This window comes from Mus musculus, chromosome 8, assembly GCF_000001635.26.
Source record: "Mus musculus strain C57BL/6J chromosome 8, GRCm38.p6 C57BL/6J".
In the NCBI taxonomy this organism is placed as follows: domain Eukaryota; kingdom Metazoa; phylum Chordata; class Mammalia; order Rodentia; family Muridae; genus Mus; species Mus musculus.
In genome coordinates this window covers 38075535-38100671 of record NC_000074.6, presented here as the reverse complement: position 1 = coordinate 38100671, position 25137 = coordinate 38075535, and the positions used below count along the sequence as shown (strand labels likewise).

The 25137-nt window shown below is 37.2% G+C and overlaps 1 protein-coding gene and 1 pseudogene across 4 annotated transcripts in view; one reads left to right on the top strand and one right to left on the bottom strand.

Moving 5' to 3' along the window:
- Sgcz (sarcoglycan zeta) overlaps positions 1–25137 on the top strand; it is a 1143866-nt gene that overhangs the window by 561034 nt on the left and 557695 nt on the right. The gene's annotated exons all lie outside the window — the stretch shown is intronic.
- Gm16204 (predicted gene 16204) lies at positions 21509–22348 on the bottom strand (annotated as a pseudogene).

The following is a 25137-nucleotide window of genomic DNA, read 5'->3' as shown; positions in this document are numbered from 1 at the left end:
TTTATTATGTATTTTAGAAGACAAGCAAGTGCAAAGAGAGGCCCATTGGGCTTGCTTGTCTTCTTTTCAACTGAAACAACACTAAGTTTGTTCAACACTCAATTTAATGTGATAACTTAGCCCCTTTCCCAGACTGAACAGCCATGGCCAATGAAGACAGGGACTAGATAATCATTAAAAAATGACCCTCAAAGAGGCACACTCTTGTAGGGAGTCTTACTGTAATTAGGAATCATGTTATGATTAACAGTCAAGCCAGAACTGAGGAAGAAAGATAAGGAAGCAAGCTATGATAAATTGAGGTGGTACAGAGAGCTATTGTGAAATGCTCTTTGAAATAAAAACTAAGGATGTAGTAGGAAGTTCTGAGACTGTCTGGGGGAGGGGGGAATCATGCAAAATGTGTCATAGGAATGAATGATGGTAGGTTTACTCAAGCAAAAATAAGAGGAAATATTGAGATGAATGTTAGAGGAAACAATGAATATACTAAGGATATAAAGATATAATAATAGGTCCTACCCTATATAGCTGAATAGCATTTGCAAGGCCCTTGGATTTTATTACTATGTAAATATTTTAAATGATATAATTCAATGAAATATTTTAAAGTGGATCTGGCATGATTTTTCCTTTTACTAAGGGCATTCTGGATGGGTATTTTGAAATACTATAATCAATAAGTAATTTTTTAAAAAACAATGTTTTACTTAGTAAATATAGCTGTAAAATGCACTGTTGACAATATCTATCACAAAACTTTATTATAACTTAAAATGAAATCTTACAAAGGAAAAAAAATGGGTTGTGAATGACCTCCAAAACATACAAAGCCCATCACCTGGGGTTTGGCAGGCTGCCCTTTTCCAAACAACTGTGAGAACAGCAGCAACAAATAAGTTGTCTTGTTCTTCTCCTTGGAGACCTTTCGAAACTGCTACAACTAAAACATACTCAAGTACACACCATGTTTGGCAGCAGAAAGTGTAATAGGCACTAACAAGGAAATCCCAATGCTGTCTCACTCTTGAAGAAAGAGGCCAAAAGGACTTAGGAAGTTAAAAGGACTTTGTAGTTAGAAGGAATGTATAGCACAATCCAAATTGTCTCCCTTTACAGACCTTGCTGTTTTGTGAGGTATGCAAAAGATAATCTGTTGTTTAAAGACAATTGTTAGGGCAAGTGAAGTAAATGATCATTGAGAAAGCCAACAGAATCATCTCATACAAAAGCAATGAATACATCTAGACTTTCATTTACTTAGAAGTGAACAATCACTTCCCAAAGCAACTTAATGGATGATCATATCAGAAAAATATCAACATCTGTCTTACCTGTGAAGAGGGGCATTCTGTGATTTATCATCCCCTAAGAATTTGTCATGCAGAGCTTTAATGTATATTACCAGTTAAAATACAGTGTACTTTAACTCAGACATAAAGCATATGTAACTTAAAGCACATAAACATGTCTAAAATTTTTAAAATGTTCACTTTTAGAGTAAACTAAATTTTATAGTTACAGACACACTGAACTATCAGAGGATCTGAATTCTAGTTACATAACCATAAAAAAAGGATAAATCTCTTCAATATTTGTGTTGTAAACTTGCACATACTATCGGTTGAATTTTATCAACTGAATGTCTCTGAAGGTAGAATAAGAAATCATCATTCAACCCTTGTATTGTGTTATTTTCTTATAATGTATTTGTCTAAACTAGACAGAAGAGAAGCTCTAATTATTGGTTGACATAAAAATCTTTAAGTACTGGTAATTGAACGCAAGGCCATGTGCTTGCTAAGCAAGTTTTCAGCAGCTGAGCTACACCTGAGTCCAGGCAACATAATCCAGATAGAGTTATTTTTAGTTGGTCAGATGATATATTGAATTTGGGAAGAAAAAAATATATACACATAATTATTTGTAGCTCAAATTTTAACTTTATGGTTTGAAAGAGGAGTTTTTATATTAGTTTTTTCTCATTTTCGAGACAAATAGATGTCATTTCAACACAATAAACTTTTTTTCCCCATTTTTGTGAACATGCATGACAACAGCATGTCCTGCTGTGCACATGCATGTGGAATGCAGAGGCCAACCATGGGTGTCCACCTCAACCAATTCTTCTTCTATGTTTAAATAAAGCCACTTACTGAGTGTCTGAATTTTACCAGTTCTGTAAGAGTGGGTGGGCACAAGCTCTAGGGATATTCAGGTCTCCATTGACTTAGTACTGGAAATATGCTTTCTATCTCATTGCATCTAGCTTTATATGGCTCTATTGATCTAAAAACAGGTCATGATATTAGTATGCCAAGGACTATCTGAGGCTAAGAATTGCCCCAGCCACAGGAATCTGTCTGTCTGTCTGTCTGTCTGTCTATCTCTATTTATCGACTATCTATCAACCGATCTATCTTTGAAGTTTTTTTTTTCAATTCTTAAATTTCTTTAAAAGTTCTCTTTGCAATATTCTTCTAACATTCCTAAGAATTTATGAAAATTTAAGATGGTTGCCACCATCTTAACCAAATTGTCACAGGTTTGTTGACAAAAATCCTGCTATATGATCAATATGAAACATATTGTTATCATAAATTTAATTATAATTGTGATTTGATCTATTCTCTGAATATTCTCTATTGTACTTGAGAATATTTAGTATTCTGGTGGGGCCTTGCTGAATCATTCAGATTACACATTTCAGAACACTGTTTATCTGGTTTTATTAGAACTTCCAAAATACTATAATTTCTAAGCATATGTTTGCAAAAGTTACTGTCTACCATATAAAATTATTTGGCCCTTTGTCCTAATGAATTAAATATCCTGACTCTGTCACTTTCTTTTTCTGTGTCAAATAATTATTTATTCCAGACCTAGACTTAAAAGCTTGACCCTCACCATCTGCCAACTAATGTTATCCATGCTGTTTTGAATAAATAGCTGCATAATACTGAACCTAGATGCTTTCACTATTAGATCAGTTAGATTTCAGAAGGTAGTTTATCTAAAGCTAAAACTATGTATACCATAAAATTTTAAGTATGTGGAGACTTATATTTATCTTTAAAGGGTATGCTGCGTATTATTTTGTTTGTTTTCAATTTTGAATAAGGGCCATATAATATAATGTGTGTTTCTCATACTTTTCCACACAGAAAGTGCTTACTCTATAATCATTACTGTCAGGTAGGAAGTACACTTTTAAGGAACTCCATTCACGAACAAATTAAGATTAATAATAATAATAATAGGAATAGGAAAATTTCCCATAAAATAGACCAATCTTTTGTATAGTCCTATTGCAGTTTACTGTATTATTTTGCATATTTTATTCAAATAAATTGATTGAGTACTCTCTTGCCTCTTTTATCATTTCCATCTACCCCAGAGATACTGTTCCATAATGGCTTATCCACCGAACGGCGAGATTAGACAGCCTGGGATTGGTATTTAGACCTCACACTGTGATGTCTGGGCAGGATTCTTATTTTCTCTTTGCCTCCGGTGCCATCTCTGTTCTTATGAGTACTGAAGTCATTGTTATAAATTGTCTCTAATGTCATTGACCGCTCCAATCAATTTCTTCTGAAACATCTCTTAAAATTCTTTGTATTGTGCAAAAACTCTGCCCATTGCTACCTGGAGCTCAGTTCTGATTAGGTGGAATCATTAGGCTTCTTGTGGCACAAGGAGTCAGCTCTGAGGAAGCCTCTCTTACTCTCTAAGACCCTCATTCACTGGGAGATAAAGTCACTGAATGAACTCAAGGACTATGTAGCTCTGAGATGTGTTTTGTGTTGCTCTTGGTGGATGCCTATAGTGATATGTAACTTGGTTCCTGGGGACATTTTCCCCCTCACTACAGGCTGATTTTTAAACCCCCCAATCACTTCCTTTCAGAAGTTATGATATATTTTGATATGCCTCTTGTTTGTTTGGTTGGCTTTCAATCAGTTTCTCAGGTTTCCTGAATCTCTGGGTTCCAGGCTGTTGCAGTTTCATTGTTTTTATTTTGCTGTTATTTCCATTCATGCTCAGCATCCTTCTTGGTTAGCAACCTTGTTATGGTTTTGCTGCTGTGAACAGATACTCTAACCAAGGCAACTTTTTATTTTCTTTTTTTTTTTTAAGACAGGGTTCCTCTGTATAGCCCTGGCTATCCTGGAACTCATTCTGTAGACCAGGCTGGTCTTGAACTCAAAAATCTGCCTGCCTCTGCCTCCCCAGTGCTGGGACTAAAGGACTAAAGGCATGTGCCACCACCACCCGGCTAACGGCAAATCTTATAAGGACAACATTTAATTAGAGCTGGCTTACAGGCTCAGAGATTCAGTTCAGTCTCATCAAGGTAGAAGCATGTCAGCATCCAGGCAGGTATGGCTCAGGAGGAGCCAAGAGTTCTACATATCCATCTGAAGGCTGCTAGCAGAAGACTGGATTCCAGGCAGCTAGGATGAGGGTTAAAGAACACACCCATAGTGACACACCTACTCCAACAGGGCCACACCTCCTAGTAGTGCCATTCCCTGGGCCAAGCATACACAAACCATCACAGTCCTCCATTGTTGGTTGTATACATAAATATATCATTATTTTTAATTCACACCCCTCTTCTCTGTACATGCATGTGTGTATACATGTGTGCATGTGAGTGTACATGTGTGTATGTGTGTATTGTGTGGGTTAGAACACATGCATGCTATGGTCCATGTATAGAGCTAAGGGGACAATATTTGGGGTAAATGTCCTTCTACCTTATGTGGGTCCTTGTTGCCAGTTTCTCAAATAAAGTGCTCTGTTTTGTGGATCTATATCCCTGGCTATATTAGTCACTTTTTTATTGCTGTGAAGAGACATGACCAAGGCAACTTTTGTGAATGAAAGCATTTAATTGTAAGATTTCTTACAGTTTGAGCACTATCTACAATTATCATCATGTGGGGAGCATGAGGGAGCAGGCAGGTTTTGAATCAGTCACTGGGACTTACATATTTGGCCATTTTAGTACGTTATTAAAGGTAGAGCAGTTCATTTTCATTACGTGGGTACTGAATGATGTTAAAATTCACTCACAACCATATTTTCCATCTGCATATTTTCTGTGAGAAGATTCTATTAAGGACATCAGCCTGATTTTAGTAGGTTTATTTGCTTTCTCATCATTGATTGAGAGTGACTAGGTATACATTTTGTATAAGTCCTCTTTCATGTATGTCCTTTCACTTATGTCTCCCCTGATTTTTATGTCTTTTGCTTGCATTTTATTTCATTTTTTTTTATTTTAGTGAAGTTCAGTATAACATTTCTATTACATTTTATCATATAAAATCACCCCATGGGTATGTTTCTGACCTCTGCCCTGCCCCCTCTTCCACCATCTACTTGTTTGATCATTTGAGTTTTGTGCTTCATAGTGAATGTTTAGTCAGGCAGTGTCCTGAATCCAACTTTCTTCTCCTTTAGAACAATGCAACCTATTCCCTGCATGTGTCTTGCCATGCAAATGTTAAAAACAGTTTATTGAAATCTACAAGATAACTTACTGAGACTTGCAATGAAGTTCAACAGAACCTATAAATCAAATTGACAAGGACGGATATCTTGACAATACTGAATCATGATGTTTCTGTTCTGTGCCCTCCCCCGCCCCCTGCCCCGAGGCACGAACACTTGCCTATTCAATCCAGAGAGTACACCAAACATAGCACAGAATCAATTCTTCCTGAGTATACCATAGCACACGAATGAGTTTATTAGGCTTATTTGCATGGGTGAGGAGGGGTTACTTATAAGAGCGTGTTCCAGAGTACCTATACCATGGCAAGGGCACCACAGCATGACTGGCATCCTATAAAAGCCACCATGGAAAGAACCTAAGGACTATGGCTAAGTGCTGAAAGCTGACAAGGAACTGTCTCCTTGTCCTCACTATCGCTAACTGCTTTTAGAGCCACGAGGAGGCGTATTTGGAATCTTTTCAACTGTTAGTCATTCGAAGTTTCTTTTCATTTTTGGTTCTACAAGACTTCTACTACTTTCTATTATGGGATAATTCAGTTTAGATGATATAGTTACCTAACAATGGACATGGACCATCTATACTTATTTAGACCACTGGTTGCTTTCATCAGAATTTTGTATCTTTTTCATATAGATTAACCTAATTTTTTTTAGATGTATGCCCATAATTTTTATTTCTTTAAGTTCTAAAATAAATGTAATTTTAGTTTCATACTTCACTTGTTTCTTCATGATATAGAGGGATAAGACCATCTTAGGATATTAATCTGCTTGCTTTGGTTGGATACAGACTCAATCATTTTTGTCAGTTCCTTTGGATTTTCTATACTTATAATAGTAGAAACAAAGACTACAAGTTATAGTTTATAGTTTTTATATTCCAATTTGAATACCTATGATGACCCTACTGTATCTTAGTGGGTTGGTTTTCCAGCATGACATTTAAGCTTTTTTTTTTTTTTGAGATTGTATTTATTTTATGCTATAGGTAGGTGTTTTACCTGTATGCATGGCTGTACATCTGTACACAATGGTGTGTGTGTGTGTGTGTGTGTGTGTGTGTGTGTGTGTGTGTGTGTGTGTGTGCAATGCCCCAAAGAAGCCAGAAGAGCATGACAGTATGAGAGCCTCTCTGGAATTACAAACAGTTGTCGAAACTGAACCATGGCAGCTAGTGTTCTTAACCACTAAGTAATCTCTTTCCCAACCAGCTTTTTATTTTCTTTTTTAAATACAGTATGGAATTTTAAAGAAGTAGCAAAGGATGTACTTGACTAATAATAAAACTAAGTGTCTTAGAAAGATTGAGCTTGCTCTTTCACAATAAAAGACTAACGTTAGTGGACGTTTTCTGTAGTTATCAAGTTTGTGTTACTTTTCTGTTTTAATTTTCTCTGAGAATTTTTTATCATGAAGAGTTGCTATATTTTATCTCATAATTTGTGACAACACTTGGTATATTCATATAATTTTATTGTTTGAATTTTGACCTTCTAAGGTATTTCTATTTCTTTTTGTCTCTGGTCATTTTTTTTATTTAATTCTAGATATTTTTTTACATTGATGCTTAAAACATTATTAGGGATTCTTAAAATAATAGATTATTTCCTGTGGAGGACAGACTTTAAGCTTCTTTGTATTTAGATCGATAAAAATCACAAAACCTCCATATAGTTTTGATTACCATGTTAGGAACTTTAGGTTCAGTATAGTGGGAAGATGGTTTCTGATATGGGTTGTGTCCTAAGTATAATTTCATCTATTTGTTTCATTATGCTGGTTTTGTCTCCTTCTCTGTGCTCCTATGCATAAATCATCACAGATCACAAGAGACAAAGTTGCAGAGGCCACTCTGGAGATATCTGGAGACATCTCTTTGCTTATTGTCCACCTCTCTTGTCCTTTAACTCAAAAACCAACCACTGTGGACTATTATATTCCAAACCTGTTTCCTAACTTAGCAAGAGCAATTGGCCCTTGTGATATGGTGGAGCATCATTTAGGTATATGTCCAAGAGTGAAGTAGCTGGGTCTTCAGGTAGTACTATTTCTAATTTTCTGAGAAACCATCAGACTGATTTCCAGATTAGTTGTACCAGTTAGCAATCCCACCAGCAATGGAGGAGTGTACCTCTCTCAACAAATCATTGCCAGCATGTGCAGCCTTATTTGTAGTAGCCAGAAGATGAAAACAACCGAGATCTCCCTTAACCAAAGAATAGATAAAGACAATGTGGTTCATTTACACAATGGAATACTACTGAGCTATTAAAAACAAGGACATCGTGACTTTTGCATGCAAATGGATAGAACTAGCAAATATCTTTCTAAATGAGGTAATACAGGTCCTAAAAGATATACATGGTCTGTACTCACTGATAAGTAGACATTAGCCAAAAAGTTCAGAATACATATGATAGAACTCATAAGCCATATGAAGCTTAACAAGAAGGAAGGACAAAGTATGGATACTTCAATTCCACTTAAAATGGGGAACAAATCAATCATGAGAGGCAGAGAGGGGGAAGAACCTGTGTGCAAGATGAGAGAGGAGAGGGAAAAAGGGTGTCAGGATCAGGTATGGGAGGAAACAGGAAAGAAGCCCAGAAGGCCAGCTGAATGAATAGAAATGTGTAACAGTGTGGGGTGGGGGCTAAGAGGAACCTCTAGAAAGTCCCAGACACCAGGGATGTGAGAGGTTCCAATGAGAATGACTTTAGCCAAAAGGCCCACCAGTGGGGAGATGGAACCTAAAGAGACCATGTCCAATAGATAGACATGATCCCCATTTGAGGCATGGGGCCACCCACCCATCTTCAAAATTCTTGACACAAAATTGTTTATGTCTAAAGGAAGTACAGGGATAAAAATGGAGCAGAGACTGAAGGAAAGGGCATCCAGTGACTGGCTCAACTTGGGACCCATCCCATGCACAGGCACCAAACCCCAACACTATTACTGATGCCATGTTGTGCGTGCAGACAGGGGCTTGGCATGGCTGTCCTCTGCGAGGCTCTACCAGCAGCTAAGACAGATTGAGCAGACACTTAACAGCCAAGCATTGAACTGAGTTCAAGAACCCCAGTGGAAGAATTAGGGGAAGAGCTGAATGGTCTAAAGGGTATGGCAACCCCACAGGCAGAACAACAATATCAAGTAAATTGCACCCATTAGAACTCCTAGAGCCTAAGCCATCAATCAAGAGCATACATTAGCTGGGCTCCCACTACATAGGTAGCAGAGGATCTCCTTGTCTGGCATCAGTGAGAGAGGACAGGCTTAATACTGTAGAAATGCCCTAGGAAATGCTGGCCTGGGGAGGGAGGCAGGGAGTTTCATGGGAGTGTGAGGGTAGCACCCCCTCAGAAGGAAAAGCAAAGGGGAAGCGTGATGGGGTGAAGAACTCATAGAGGAAGGGGGAACCAGGATGGAGGTAACATTTGGAATGTAAATAAAATTTTAAAAAGTATTAAAAATCTTAACAATGGATCATGTTAAGTTCCTACTCTCTATCAAGACAGAAGAATTTCTTTAGGTGATGAACACAAAACCAGAATTTTTTAAATCAGGTTTTCTTCTCTGATAGCAGTCTATCATGTGTGTGTGTGTGTGTGTGTGTGTGTGTGTGTGTGTCTGAGAGGTTCCTTTCTTCACTTCCTTTTGTTCTTCATCACTCCTTCTTTCCTTCTTTTTTCCCTTCATTATTTTCCCCCTCTCTTTACCTCCTTCTCTGGCTGCTCTGCTCTGGCTCCTTCTTCAGTCTCTCTCCTTTCCTCTTCACTATTGTGTCCCTTGTATTTCTTATTCTTCATCCCCCTTTCTTCTTTAATCCCTCTATATTCCCAACTAAAATGAATATATTTTCATTATACCTCATGATAGTCCTCTGGTGCCTTCCTAAATGAGACCATCATGCACTAGCATATCAATATTGCATTTTTATAAATACAACAATGTATGTGTGTTTGTATTGATAAAATTCATGGAAATTAATATAAAGGTTAAATAGCCTTAAATATTTTAATTTATGGACTATATATTATACTACATTTACCTATAATATGTTTATCATTTACTTCTTAGACAAATTTTTGAATCAATCAGATATATTCTAAAGAAAAAATATTTTTTCTAATTCATATTCCATATTAAAGCTCTGGTATTAAAAACTTGCCAATATGATCTATTATAAATACTTTTAAACAATAGTACATACTTATAGTAGTTGGGGCCAAGTAATATCAAATACTAAACATCTACCTATAAAAAGTATTTCTGAATAAAGTCTTTGACTACATTATTTGCTAGTTTAAACTTAATTATGAATTTCATTGATTAATTCTAATATTACTAACTTTCTGTAATCTTTATTCTAATAGTTATTAACTAAAAATACTTTAGAGCAATAAAAATGGAATTTTATATTTAGCATGTCAGAGACAGAAGGAAACGTTCAATATGTTTTTAAAAATGTGGAAAATATGGTCAATGACGGTTTTTGTTCTTTTTAGCTAAAAAGGAAAATTATCCTTAATACCCAATTAGGAGTTAAAGCTCTGTATTCATATCTGTGCACCTTTTAACAGCACGTCTATGAAGAAAGTGACAGTCGTTCCAAACCAGATAATAATACACTGTGATGAACAGTGTAAACTAAGTGGTTCTTACTGTCATCAACTTGACTATGTGCCTTTTAGGCCTTTGGAACTGGTTTTTGGAAGCACTGTGCAAGAGGTTGAAAGTTGAGCTAGATAATCCATTGAATGCTGGAAGCAAAGCTTAATGGCTATTTTAGTGGGCACTTAAAAGTCAAGATTGCTGAGAAATGCCTATTAGAGAGGCCCAGCTGTGAGACTTCAGAGAGGAGCAAAGATTCTATCTGAAACTGTGGTTGGAGCAATTTATGCAATTTTGTTTAAGAATCGGGTGTAATTTTGTTTATTTTCTGAGAACCTGAGTGGCTTTGAGTTAAGAGTTGTTGAACTGTTGTGTTCAAGACAGGGCAGCATTCAAGCTGGGTGCCACAAAAGCAGTCCTAGTTGATAAAGAGACCGATACCTCTAAAGAGAAGCCTCTGGTGCTGCCCTGGGACCATAGGGAGGATGTCCTGAGGGCAAAGTTCCATCCTTGAAGGTTGTATCCTGTGAAAGTTCAGGTTCATTAAGAGAAAGTGTAAGCTTCTGAAAAGTCTGGGCTGTAGGAAACTGTTTATGAGAGTTACCTCAAGGTCTGACCACAGAAGGGGATATTGCAATGTTCAGAGGAATACAGGCTATATCTCAGAATGTGGAATTAGTGTCAACGTGACATTGGTTTTACCGGCACAAAAGATGCAAGATTAAAGGGTATTGGAGAGCACTAAGGCTAAGAAGCAAAGTATGACATTTGTTAGAATCTCCTCCAGAAAGACTTGGAAAGGCCATTCTAGGGATGCTTTGGAAGGAAAGCCCCAGTTACAATGGAGACTACTCAACATTAGAAACGCAGGGAGTGCCAAGGGGTATTTTTGGGGGGATACCCATGGGGCCTCCACCCTCTCAGAGGAGAAGAGGATGGGAGATAGAGGAAGGATTGTGGGAAGGGATGTCCAGGAGGGGCAATAAGCAGGATATAAAGTAAATAAGTAAAAAATTAAATTAAATTAAAGTACACAATAGAAAAAAAGAGAGAAAGAAAGAAATTAACATAAACAAAGACCAAGGAGAATTGGGAATACACAATGGGACAGACACAGGGAGAAATCTCTGTGTGCTAACCATGGCAGAGGCTTCATGATTTTTTTAAGCTGAGGCCATTACAAGTTCTGAAGGATACATTCTAAAACTACAGGGATTGATGTCTTCACTGATGCATTTTATTTCATTCTAGTGTGATTATTACATATGCACTGATTCTTCTGGCTTGTTTGTTTGTTTTTGTTTTGTTCCTTTTTAAAGTAGGAATTTTTAACCATGCTATTAGATACTAGAAAAGTAAAACTCACATTTGTTGTTTTATAGGATCTCAAATTTAAGAGACTTTGGGCTTTAAGAGTTATGAAATTATTACAGATTATGGGATTTTAAACTTTTAAAGCAATACATTATGAGACAAACTCGAGTGTTTAGACAAAGAGTGGAAGGTTACTACTTAAACATGAAGTGTTCAAGTGTGTTCACATGGAGTGGAGTCAGGTTGGGTAGTGTCAATAGCCAACTTCCTATAGCCTAGAGTCACCAGTGAGATTGGTTGATGAGCATTTCTAAGGGATTATCTTGATTACATTAATGGTGGTGCTAAGATCTGACCAATGTCTACATTGTAATTCCCTAAGCCAGGGATTGTGGACTGGTTCTTAAAGGAAGAAGATAACCTGAGCACTATAAATGCATTCCTTCATAACCCTTTTTCTTCTGACTGTGGGCATAACATGGCCAGCTTCTTCCGGTTCCTATTGCTATGACTTCCATGGCATGACTGACTGGAACCTGGCAGTGGGAGCCAAGCAAATCCTTTCTTCCTAGTATATCCATTTGACATTAGATGGCCTTAGTTCTATTTTATTCAATGTTTCATTTGTTCTTTTCTGTGTTCTTACTTGTTCATTTGTTTAATACATATTAAATACACTATTTATAGAACATAAGGTAAATAAGTCAGAACTTAATGTATACATTAATATATAAATTATTAATGTAATATAATTTAGTACCTAAACTGACATATAATAAGAATATATGGGACATGGTATGATGGAATTAAAGGATGAATAAAGATGTACCACCTTGGGACATTAAAATTAGGTAATCTAATGTAAATCTTCTTAATATTTTTTACTTATTATTTCTCCCAAGAGTTTCCTTTCTTAACAGAATGTTAATCATTTAGTGATAAATACAGGGTTTCTCTGTATAGCCCTGGCTGTTCTGGAACTCACTTTGTAGACCAGGCTGGCCTTGAACTCAGAAATCTGCCTGCCTCTGCCTCCCGAGTGCAGGAATTAAAGGCCTGGCTCACAAATTCTTTTATATACATACAACTTTCGTATGTGGCTTGTGTCCTTGAAACTTGATTAGGGATTGTGAAGAAATGAAACAGACCCAGAGATGGAAAACCTGTGCTCAAGTGTTTTGTACAGACTGGGATGGAGTGCACCAACTTTTCCACAGCTGGAACCGCAGCATATTTATTCTGTACAGTACATAGGGAGTTGATGAATAGCTCTAGTAGATGTTAACTGTACTGAAGAGTCTCGGGCTGTAGACATCCAGGAAGAGGGTGCTGCAGTTGTGCTAAGTTTTGGACATAATGGTCAATTATTAGTACTTGTACACACTGCCCACATTATCACTTGAACAAGATAAGGGCTTTGTCACACTTCTGAGTTTCACCTGGGGTAAGGCTCTGCCAATTTCTCATGAGTGCAAGACCTTGTTCCTTTCCATGACCAGCTCATGTCAAACAATCACATTCACTCTGAATTCCTCAGGACTTCACTAGATCTATATATTTTATTAAAAACCAGAGCATATTTGCATACTAACGATATGCATATCCTTGCTTATTTTTGCCTCATACATTAAATCTTGGCTGAGTATTTCATATGACAGCATGCAAAACATCTTCAGTGTGTCTCAGAGTCAATCAATATTTTGATCTTGTAATTCTCAACGCTAAGACTACTACTTCACATAAATATGAAATTAAAAATAGCAGAGAATGTTTAGGGCCATTTAAGTTTTGTTGCAAATTGTTTTCCAATCTCAAGCAAACATTCATTAAACACTTTTTAATGACATTCAAATGAGAAACTTAGAAGCTTTTTATTCAAATATTTTTACATGCTAAGAATAACTGTAGAAAAATATTGTCTTTATTTTACACACTTAGAACATTCTGCTTCCATCAGAGGAGAAATTTTGCATGTCCAGTATAAACAGTGTAGCTCATGGCGAATAATAGTGTGAAACTTAGATAATATTTAAGGAAGTATTCAGTCATGTCATGTTGAATGAGGGCACAGACATTGAAAATGTGCATATATTTTTACAATCAAGTATGCATGATGCAGTCCTGGACAACCCTTCCAGAAAAATATCAGATTTCTACATATTTGACTTTGAATTAATGAGAATTTATTATGCTTGAGAATTCATGATACTCTTACTGTTCTCACATTTTTTCTGTGATCCTCACATTCAGTTACTGAACACTCTAAGTTTGCAACCAATAGTCTAGAAAGTGCACTTTTAGAGGAACCCTGGGGACAGAAAGCCTTCAGGGTAATTTCTTCCTATTGTCTGTGTTTGGTAAATTATGTTTGGCTAGAACACAGCCAGACTAATTTATTTCTGTTTGTCTCCTTTATCTGAACAAAACCAAAGTGGAACATTTGAAGCACTCTGGGACTCAGAGAGACTAAAGTGTTTGTCGTTTGCCCTTTAATGATGTGATCCCTGATATAAGCCATTTACTTATAGGGTTAATCAGTGAGCTATTTGTAATACTGAGAGAGAGGGAGAGGGAGGAGAAGGAGAGGGAAAGGGGGAGGTGGAGAGAGAGAGAATAATCACATAGCATAGGGAGAATATCAAAGGAGCTTTGGAGACTAAACTAGAAGAAATGGGAATGCTGAAAGGCTTACAGTGAAGAGCATAGACATCTCTGGGAAGATGACAGACATAACCACCATCTTCACACTGGTACTATTTATTTCTAAAACGTTGTCCTGCACCTATCTTCCCATTCAGTTAGATCTTTCTTGCTGAAGATTTTATTATTATTTTTTTTTGTGGAGTTCCTACAGGTGAATTGAATGCTATAAAAGCAAGCACCAACCTCATTCAACTTTGAATCATTATTGAATAATGTAGTCAAATAATAGCACTTTAATGATGAATGGTGAGTAACTTTATATCAACTTTATAAGTTCCTGTAAGGTACTTGTCTAAACTTCCTTCAAGGAATATTCTAAAAATAGGAAAACTGATCAAACAACAAATTTTTACAGCTGATTCCTGATATATTAAAGTCTAGAGAGATGCCTCAGCTGTCAAGATCATTGGTTGTTCTTTCAGAGGACCTACGTTTGGTTCCCAGAATTCCTGTGGTAGTTTACAGACTTAAATGACTCTAGTCCCAAGGAATCTAACACCATGGACCTAATTATATTAACATGCTCATATTAAGAAAACTTATTCTGGGATGAGAATAAATGAAAGGAGATGGCATCCAATGTATTTTTATTAGCAATAGAGAAAATATTAATTTGGCTTGGTTTTTTAATTTTCTCCGGCTTGCGATTTGGTTTTAGAATAATTCAAGGTATATTTTCTTCCACCATGTGAGTGCATTTATCAAAATGAATATGACTCAAATGTAAATTTGCAGGGATCATATACTAAGGATATAAATGACTCATGCTATATATATAGGTTTTCATGTTTATCTTCTTAATTATGGTCTTTCTAATCCCTACTTATCACAATAGGGATCCCTTGTGTGTTGTCTGTAATAAAAAGTCATAAAATAAGTCCTCCTTGAGGAAATTTAATTGTGTTTGCACTGCCCTCTAATCCTTTTCAATAACTTGCCTAGTAATTTTTCAAAATAGGCATAGCGGAATATACAATGCCTTTCAAAGTAATACTCATTTTTTCCTTTCCTGGGTAAAAATTATAATCTAATTATGCCATGCCATCTGTTAATAATAAAATAGTTTTACTTTCACACATGATAAAGGATGCCTGTTAAATAAATTAGGTCTCGATAATTGAAGCTGTCATGAAATGTCACTGCAGAGAAGGGTAGAGAAGGTTATGAAGGTGGCTGCTGACCCATTGAACCACCAAGGGAGCCAGAAGATTCTTGTGTATGTGTATAACATTTGCAAACATCAATAGGAGTCACAGAAGGAATGAGTCTTGCAGATGAGTCAGTCAGTGCTTTGTGAATCCGAATAGAGAGAGGCTCAGAGAAAGTATGACTTGTTTGAACTGAAGAGCAGGAAAATTAATTTGTGAGTTTCCCACTGAAAGATAAATGCAAATCTCTATATATTTATATCACAGTCTGGGCTCACTATATACAATAGCCTCTAATCTGTGTACTCATTAAAAACACACATGTTTAGTTATTTGATGACTAACTAAAGAAAGAATTTATAATAAGAACCTTGTAAGCTCCATGTTCACATTAATTTGTTTTGTTTGTGTGTTTTTTAATTTAACTGAACATACCATCAATTTTGTTTTATTGAAAGAAAACATATAATACAATAAATAGAGATATATCTTATTTTAATGGATGATAACCAACATATCTAATTTATTGCTTCAAACTGTTTGCCTGTGACCTATCAAGCATTGACATCAATCTGAAGACCTTTTTTTTTCTCTCATTACAACCTTGAGCAATCAGATTAAGTACATTATTCAAAATTCCACATGAAATACTTGGCTAATGAGACAAAGTATTTGCATTTTCCCTTGGTACTCCTTTCTGGACATGAGACACATGTTCTTACCAGTAAAACATGGAGAATATGCTCTCTGATAATGTTATGTTTGCATTCATACTTTCTTCCAGCATGGCAGAATTTCTTTTCTGCTCATTGAAGTTTAAGTGAGATCTGATTATGTAGAGAGCTACATTGGGTGCCTAGAACAACCTGGTCCAAAATTAGTGCACAATTTCATGTATACTTTAAATTCTAGAGGCCTGTGACCTGAAACTGAAGAGACAAGTTTGGCATTACAGGGTACTCATGAATGCTATTCCACACACTACAGTACCTAAACTAGGGCTCATATTTTATTTTAAATCATGTGGCATTTATACTCTCCCTGCCCTTTATCGTATGCTCAGTCTTTCTTTTCCACTTATTGAAAATATACTCTTTCCCTACATAATATAACCCTTCGTCTAGTCTTTAAAGGAAACAGATCATAGAATAGAGAAAGTTGGGGGTTAGGACAAGGAAACACAGATGTCTATCAAGGTACACAAACATTCAGTTCTTCACAATAAGTGCACTCTGAAAAGCTAATACACAATAGTGTGAACATAAGTAATAAAACATGACCAAGAACTTGATTATTTAACAATGTATTCATCATGAAATTGTATGTATTAACTATGTGCAATACTTAGTTTCAATAGTCCTCAACAGCAACAATAAATTTACAAATGTTAGAGTGAATACAATATAACAACAGTACACCATGAGGACCTCTTGCAAATTCTTCCAACTAAACCTCTTTGCTGCTTAATGACTGTATAACATGTTCATATTCCTGAGAATTCCAGGGCATTGGCATAATATATTATTTTTCATGAGAAGGAAAATCTATTTTATAATATGTATGTGATAGAGTAGAATAACCTTGTGTATTTAAAATAAGTTATGAATATCATATAGAGCTAAGAGAAAATTGCTGATTATAGGTAGAGGTTGGATTTAAATCCTTAATTTCCCTTTTAAAAGGCACCAAATGGCCATATTTATCATGGCAATTTTAATCTCGTAAACTGAAGAACATGGCCTAAGACAATGGTTATTAACAAAGAAAAAGAGAAATGAACAAACCAAATCAAGGGTACTGTCACTTTTTAAGTAAAAAAATGTGTAATATGGATATTTACCCTTATCTGTATTTTAAAATTACATCTCAAATATATTTCTGGAAATTTAATTGTGTGTGTGTATGTGTGTGTGTGTGTATGTGTGTGTGTGAGTATGTGTGTGTGTATGTGTTTGTATGTGTGTGTGTGTGTGTGTATGTGTGTGTATGTATGTGTGTGTGTGAGTGTGTGTGTGTGTGTGTATATGTGTGTGTGTGTGAGTATGTGTGTGTGTGTATGTGTGTGTGTATGTGTGTTGTAATGAGAGAAAAAAACACACACACACATACTCACACACACATACATACACACACACATACACACACATACTCACACACACATACACACACACATACACACACATACTCACACACACACACACACACATACACACACACATACACACACATACACACACACACACACACACAAGGGCAAGCACACACAAACACACAGAGAGAAGGAGACAGACAGAAAGAGACAAAGTGAGACAGAAGCAGATGTTTTAGAGTTTATTACAGGCCATTTTCCACATGTTCATATTGGGCTTCGTTCTTTAAGGAATTTAGACAGAAGAGCTGCAACCAATAGACCCAACTCTGTCAGTCTGAAGAGTGATGCCATCTTCACTTCTCCGAGGCAGGCTATGGGACTGATTAAATGTACCTAGTTTTGTTATCTTCTCTCAGAAACTTATACTTTAATTCAATTCTCTCCCTGAATGCTGCCCCCCTCCCCCATCTTAGAAGCAGAGACATGTCCTTGTCTCTCCATCAGGCTCTGAGAAAATAGCTATGCTCTTTTTCAATTCCAAAATCCTGATAAACATGTTTTGGTTTATATCTGCCCCCAAAGCCAGACAAAATCCGTGTGCACTTATCTGTGTGTGGAAAAGATATGATTGACATACTATTTCTGATTTAGGTTTTACAGCCTTGAATACCTGCTGTTTTGTTGTTGTTGTTGTTGTTGTTGTTGTTGTTAAGCAGATAAAACAATGGTAGATTGACAAGACACTAACAATTTTTTTTAATTCTCTTTAGCTGGCTACTAGTTACCATTGAATATAAAAATTTTAAATTACCAATTAATTTGCAGCAGGTGTGTGTGTGTATGTTTGTGTGTGTGTAATTTGTTAATTCATTAGCCTGGGGTTGGGAGTAACTCACAGAAGGAACAATGTGGAAATTAGCAATAGGAAAGGAGTTATTTACGATGGTAGACACTGCCTGCTTTTCTTCTATGCCCAGCAGACACTTCTGTAATGGGATGCTTTTGTGGGAGTTGGATGCAAGCAAAGGAATATTTGGCAGAAACATCTGATGCTGAGAAACTGCTATAGAATACTGAAAACAGGAAGAAACTAGTGTTTGGTCAATGGTCAGAGTCAGTGTCTCACTGGTACTGCTTCCAGGCCTTAATGATGAAGATGTCCCTGCTCTCTTAATGATAGAGATGGTCTGTTCTCCTTTCCCTCTCTCAAAACCCTTTGCTGGAATTGCTACCCTGGTACAGCTTAAATTGGGCAAAATTACAGTGAAACATTTTTGTTGTTGTTGTTGTTGTTTTGTGAATTGATTCGGATGTAATGACCTGTCTTGAAGACAGAAGGCCAGGTTCCCCCAAGGTTGAGACCTCTCACTTTGATTATGTCAAAACCTTAGCAGAAGAGGGAGTAAGAGGCAACAGCTTATTTTTAACCCTAGTCACCCACAAACTTTCATTCTGAAGAACATTTGATCAGTTAATTTGATTCAAGTTTTAAAATTTTATTTATTTATTCATTTATTTACTTACACTCCATATTTTATCCTCCCCCATATCCATCATCTAACTGTTCCACATCCCACACCTCCTCCACACCCCCGCTCTCCATGTGGATGTCCCTACTCCCACCCCACCTTACCTGTAAACTCCCTGGGGCCTCTAGGTTCTTAAGGGTTAGGTGCATCATATCTGAATGAACACAGACCCAGTAACCCTTTATGTGTGTTGGGGGTCTCATATCAGCTGGTGTATGCTGCCTGTTTGGTGGTCCAGTGTTTGAGAGATCTCTGGGGTCCAGATAAATTGAGACTGCTGGTCCTCCTACAGGGTCTCCTTTCTCCTCAGCTTCTTTCAGCCTTCCCTAATTCAACATCAGGGGTCAGCTACTTCTGTCTATTGGTTGGGTGCAAATTTCTACTTCTTACTCTTTCAGCTGCTTGTTGGGTCTTCCAGGGGACAGTCATGCTAGGTCCCTTTTTGTGAGTGCTCCATAGCCTCAGTAATAGTGTCAGGCCTTGGGACCTCCCATTGAGCTGGATCTCTCTTTGGGCCTGTTGCTGGACTTTTTTTCCTCAGGCTCCTCTCCATTTCTATCCCTATAATACTTTCAGACAGGAACAGTTATTGGTCAGAGTTTTGACTGTGGGATGACAAATCCATCCCTCACTTGATGCCTTCTTCCTGTTGGAGGTGGGCTCTTAAGTGGCTACATATAGACATCCAATGAAAGAACAAAGAAACATACATACATCTACCCTCTTTTCTTCTGCCCCACTTACTATATTTAGATACCCAGAGTGATATCCAGAAAAAAAAAAAAGAAAAAAAAACCCTACAATTAAGGTAGATTTAAGCAAGGGTCCTAGGAAAATACTGTTTTATAAACTAGTATTATAAAATATAACTAGTATTATAAATGATGGATGTTTATTGAACAGTTAGTACATGTTACCTACTGTGCTAATGGATTTTTAAATCATTTATTGCTCTCCTAAAAACTCTAAATTATTGTAAAGCTAGCCTGCCAAGACACCCCATGCCAGGCAAGTAGACAAGGTAACTTGATTCCAGAGGCAAATTGCTTGTTCATGGTCCATATGGCAGAGAGCTTTGGACCATTGGTGGGCTGGCCATTTAACAGAGGACAGTAACTACGATTTTTTGAACATGTTCCACTGAGAAGACAGTTCACTCTGTTTGTGCTCATATAGTCCCAACTATTAATACAAGCAATACAATACCTAGTTTTAAATTTTCACCCTCAGATTTTAATAGTATGACCTTATTCTAGCAGAAAGACCAGATAGAATATCCTGTTCTGGAGTAATTCACTTAACCACCTTTATGCAGGTTGGTAACAGCCTGTTTCTCTTACAATCATCTCATTTGATGTTGGGATAGCTTAGTATCACTAGAGTCATAGTGATTCAATAAAAGCTAAATTTCTTTGCCCACTAAACTCCCATTTTCTGCTTTAAATCGTATATGCTTAGATCTAATCATGTGAGCTTTACTAAATGCCTTCTCCTTCCATAGAATCCAATTAAATAAATACAGTTTATTTCATTTTGACAGTCTTCTAAACACAAGATGAATCAGGAATGGCCCAATGCTTCAGGGAATCTAACATGATTAGAGTTACCTAATGCCTTTACTGGTGTCTTCAAGCTGTGGTAGTAAATGGCCTAGAGGCAGGAAGACCTGTGTCTCCCAACTTTATTGAGTAGACCTTTGTCCTCAATGACATGAAAATACTGATTGCTTCTGATTTTAAGTCATACTTCAACTAGGTTGACTTTGTAACTAAAAGAAGGCTTGGAGAGTTAGAATAACAATTTATACTTCCTTTTCCTCATTATATATGTCAGTGTGAACATATAATAGTTAGCTTTACAGATGGCTCTCATTTATATTATTAGACTCTGATCCTATGAAGACTTCTTTGTTTTATATGAGATGGAAAAGCAGTTCATATTTTTTTATACAATGACATAATTTGTTTCATGGAAATACTTAAAAATAAAATATTATCTTCATAGTAAAGACAAAAAGATCCTAAAGGTGATAAAATTTCCTTATTAAAGCCGGGGCTGGGGTACAGCATATTTACTCCACATGTAAGGCCATTCCTCTTTGTGAGAGTTTCCTCCAGTCTACTATCCTCTTGCCAATGTGTTTTCAGTACTTGGACTTCTCTTTCTTTTTTTTCTGGTAACAGAATCCAACATGGCCTCACTCTCTTTTTAAGCTTGTCATCATGGCTGCTCGTGTCTAGACCAATGAAGGGAGGCATCTTAAAACCTAAGGACAGTCCCTCCATGAGTACTCCTCAGCTGCACATGTAGCAGAGGATGGCTCTATTGGACATCAGTGGGAGGGGAGACCCTTGGTCCTGTGAAGGCTCGATGTCCCAGTGTAGGGGAATTCGAGGGCAAGGGAGGCAGGAGTAGGTGGGTGGGGGGCATACCCTCATAGAAGTGGGGTCAGGAATGTGCTAGAGTGTTTCCAGGGGAAAACCTGGAAAGGGGATAGCATTTGTAGTGCATAAAGAAAATAAAGAAAAAAAAAATAAAAAACAATACAAAACAAACAAACAAACAAACAAACAAAAAACCCCTAAAGACAGAGGGACCCGAGGCAAATTTACTTCCGTTGTTCACATTAAAGACCTGTTTGAGGGATTGGGAGTCATGTGCTGGTTGGTAACTAGGACCTGCATGCTTCCCAGGCAGTCTTGTGGAGAAAGTAATTCTTTTCGGTTAGCTTTCCTAGCTGAGACTGAATATCAGAAACCTATAAATCAGGAAAAGTCAAGCTGATTCAATGGAACCTTTAATCGCTTCAAGTAAGGACGGAAACCTAACTCTTCAGAACACAGGATGAATGTGCCCTCTTCCATGCAGGCCCCTGGCTGTTCTGCCCACACACAATGACTATATTCCTTGGAGTCATCAGGAGGGTTGTATTAAGCAATCCAGTCCAGTTCAGAGATGTCTAGCCCTCTGGCTGTGCCATCGGGGCACAGCAGTATTCCTGAACCTGCATTTCAGAATTGGAAGAACATGGTTCTTCACTTAATTTGGTGTTGCATTCCATGGATGGCCATGGCAGGCAGGTCCATGTTCAGCAGATCATGGTGGTATTTGACAGACATGCATGATGAAAACATGATCATCACTTTCTTCTTCTGAAAAATATGAAGAGCAGAAGGAACCTCTTCTCAGAGGGACAAACAACATATACCTGCTGTGGCAAACTTGTTATCATTGTCAACTCCCACATGCAATGCCTTTTTTTTTTCCAGAAAAATTCTTGCCAAGCCTTTTTTTAGTTTGTGAGACAGAAAAGAGCCTGGCTTGGCTTGGCTTGCCCGTGTGCTGGCAAATTTTAATAATTTGTTTTAGTTCTTCATCAAGCCCAACCTCCAAGACACAATCTGCTTTATCAATAAGCAGACACTGTTGTTTCTTGTACATAAACTCTGGCATGTTCTGCACGTGGTCCGGAGGCAGCCTGGAGTGGCCGTGATGATGTGCATCCCATGGACAAGCTCCTGAGCTTTTGCAGATATGTTACTGCCCCCTATTTGTGCATCTTCAGTTCCTTAAGAACACCAGGGTTCTGCATGGCCAATTCTCTGGCAGGAGAGAGAATGAGCACTCCTGTTCCATTCCTGGGCATGAACTTCAGCTTCACAATGAGCTCAATCACCGGGATGGGGAAAGCAAGGGTTTTGCTGCTGCCCAAAGATCCCTGCCTTCCAGAAATGGCTTGATACCCTTATGCTGGATCTCCGTGAAGCCCATCCTTCTGTAGCCTTCAGTGTGTTCCCACTGGAATCAAATGAAATGTCCTAGAAAGCACCTATCATTCCTAAAGACAAGCTGGACAACTCACTGCCATTTCCATTTGGCTCTTCACACTATCTTCTGTTTCTGAGCCTTGGTATGCTCTTTTGTTTTTTGCTTTCTTTGTTGTCATTTAGCATTTTCCTCTTTTTCCTCTTTTTCCTCTTTTTCCTCTTTTTCCTCTTTTTCCTCTTTTTCCTCTTTTTCCTCTTTTTCCTCTTTTTCCTCTTTTTCCTCTTTTTCCTTTTTCCTCTTCTTCCTCTTTTTCCTCTTCTTCCTCCTCCTCCTCTTCTTCTTTTTCCTCTTCTTCCTCTTTTTCCTCTTCCTCTTCCTCCTCCTCCTCCTCCTCCTCGTCGTTGTCTTCTTCTTCTTCTTCTTCTTCTTCTTCTTCTTCTTCTTCTTCTTCTTCTTCTTCTTCTTCTTCTTCTTCTTCTTCTTCTTCTTCTGGTTCTAAATCAGGAAATGGCTATGCTTTTGCTTCTGCATTGGTTTTAAATTGGTAGTTAATCAGGATGAGCCTTTAACTTTTGGGTTTTCCATGGTCTCCTCAGGCAAGCCTCCACTTTGTGCTTCTCCTAAGCTCACAGTCATGGAATGATTTAGGACCTTTGAGCTTTTCTATCTTTTCCTATTCCATTGTTTTTTATTGTATATTTTATGTATTTACCTCTCCTCCCATTGATGCCAGACAATGCTATCCTCTGCTTCATATGCGACTAGAGCTGTGGGTCCCTCCATGTGTACTCTTTGGTTGTTGGTTTAGTCCCTAGGAGTTCTGGGGGGGGGGGGGGATCAGTTTGGTTGATATTGTTGTTCTTCCTATGGGGTTTCAAACGCCTTCAACTTCTTCAGTCCTTTCCCTAGCTCCTCCTTTAAGCCTCTGTGCTCAGTCCTGTGGTTGGCTGTGAGCATCCATTCCTGTATTTGTCAGGCTCTAGCAAAGACTCTCAGGAGACAGCTATCAAAGGCTCCTGTCAGCAAGCATTTCTTGGCAACTATAATAGTGTCTGGGTTTGGTGCCTGTATATGGGAAGGATCCCCAGGTGGGGCCATCCAGAGACTGCCGCACCTTTTCCTGTTCCTTTAGGTACAGCCCCATTTTGCAGTTGTGACATGGTTGTGTCTGATGCTTCTTGCAGCTTCAGGTTCCATTGCTGCAGCTTGTTGTTCTGCTTCTCAGTCTTCTTGAGCAGTAATTTTATCTGTGTGACAAGATCTCGGGCTTCTCCAACAGTCTGCACGGAGCAGTGGATGTGCATGCGCATTAGGAAGTGTCTAGTTCTTATTTTCTTATAGTCACTAATTCCCTTTCAAGGAAACTTGTTTGTTTGTTATTTATTTAGGAGTCAGATTTAGAGATAGACATGACCTTGGTGCTCAGGAATGTCAGTAGGTTAAAGAAGGAAACAAAATATAGTCAGGGGATATTTATGACCTACCTCTCTCAATATCAGAAAATATTATATAAAAATTCTTGTAATTAAAACTATATACTAAAAATAAATTTTAATTAAGATAAACAAAGATTTTCTTCCTTGGGATATAGAGACAGCTCAGGTATTCGAAAGCCATTTTGCTCTTGAAGAAGACAATGTTCAGTTCCCAGGACCCAGATCTATAGCTCACAGCTTATGTAGAGCCAATGTATAGTTTTGTTTACATATAATGCACCACATTCACATGCATAAATTTTTAAAAAATATTTATAAGGTTTTACATGAAATAAAACTATAGGAATATATTATATGATTTTGAAATAAAAAAATTCCTGTGAAAACCTAAAATTAACTCATTGCAATAAGCAAGTGCAATTTTCTGTGTGCTGTGTACATGCCTTGAAGACACTGTTCCATTGAACCAACCCAAGCAGATGAAAGATTTATTATTATATTTAGGTTCATCTGAGGCTAAGTAACTGATCCAAGCATTACAGCAAGTGAACTGGGAATAAAAGTTATAATGACATTTGATAATACAAGAAATATTACCTAACTAGCCTAGAACATCACTCACTATCAGCTGTTATCCACATTTGCCTGTGGAATTGAAGGTAATAATAATAATAGTAATAATAATAATAATAATAATAATAATGTGATAATAAAATAAAGACTTTTTTATTGAGCTACTTATTTGTGTCAGGTTTTCTAAACATTTTTTCAATTAACTATAATTGTCACTATTTAACATTTTCTAATGGTAAGATTGCATTAATTTTATATTACTGTTGTGAAAATTTAGTAGAAACAGTGGATTTAAATAACAGAGACATTATCACAGCTCTTAAATTTATTACAAATGTGAAGTTGTTAACAAGGTTACATTTCTTTTGGTGAATTCTTGTCTTGTCATTATGGGTCCTTGACAGAGCTGATATCTTTGTGTCCTGGCA